This window comes from Nicotiana attenuata, chromosome 5 (assembly GCF_001879085.1).
Source record: "Nicotiana attenuata strain UT chromosome 5, NIATTr2, whole genome shotgun sequence".
Classification (NCBI taxonomy): domain Eukaryota; kingdom Viridiplantae; phylum Streptophyta; class Magnoliopsida; order Solanales; family Solanaceae; genus Nicotiana; species Nicotiana attenuata.
Genome location: NC_031993.1, coordinates 19,945,522 through 19,946,717, shown reverse-complemented (window position 1 = coordinate 19,946,717; position 1,196 = coordinate 19,945,522).

Below are 1,196 nucleotides of genomic sequence, written 5' to 3'. Positions count from 1 at the left end.
ACGTGTTAGTTTATCTTCCACATTCAGTATGTTATGATACCACATGTTGATTCAGCAAGCCAGTTGGTTCGCTCGGTCACATGTAGTCAGGCACCGAGTGCCGTTTTACGTCCAGGCCCAGGTTCGGGGCGTGACAGGTTTTTTTTCGCCTTTTACTTTGTTGCTACTGCATATACACTCTGTTCGCTGCTGCTGTTGTTTTTAAGGACTAGCCAACTGGTTACGATAGATTATCAGTTTGTTTCACTCTCAACACATTTCTAGAACTCATCATATTCTGCAGTTTTTTGTCCATTAAGATGTTTTTCACTTGATATTTGGTTTTGATTTGGAGAATTCCTCCTTTTGCGAAATAATATGATTTTAATTTTTTCATTGGCTAATAAATAGTTATACCTTGTGCTTCTTTCACCTGGTGCTTCTTTCAATATTCTTCAATTTAGCTTGTATTGTGTTTACTATATAATTTTCACGTCCTACTTGTAAGTTATTGTTTGATGTTTTTCTTCTTGCAGAGAATGTCCCAAATTAATATTGAGAACCGAAAAAAGTTGAAGAATCCTCACACTGCTGAAAAAAGAATTTTTGCTTTAGTTTGCTCTAAGTTGGTGTGTAACTAGCAAATCACGGCTAAAAATTTCTCAATTTTGGCTCTTGTTTGGTACATGGTAGATCACCAGGAATGCTAACTCACTTTCATGTATCTAGGAAAACAATAAGGAAACTTCGGATCTATCAGCAAAGGAAGTCTTTGTAGCTACAAGAAAAAGAAAAGATGGCGATCATACAAGTGCTCGGATGAAGATACAACTAGTGAAATTGTGCGAATTAATTATATTTAATTGATGTTATATCGAGATCAATTTTTTTTATTAGTTTACTTTTTATTTAGTTGTTCCATTTGTTTGAATTTTCTTTGAAGGCTGAAATGGAGGACATTAAAGCACAACAAAACGAAAATGGTAATGAGTCCGTCGATGTATTTGCAATATGTCATGGGACCTGAACATCCGGGACGTCTGAGATTGTATTGACGAGGGGTTACAAGAACTTGTTTGAGAGGGAAAGTAGGATGTTTTGAGTCATCTTCAAATAATACAAATTATCTACAAAAATAGAGGAGAAGATACAAAGAATGGAGAAAAAAATTGAGGAACAAAAGGCAACTACCCGTCAAGAAGTTGTTGCAGATGTCC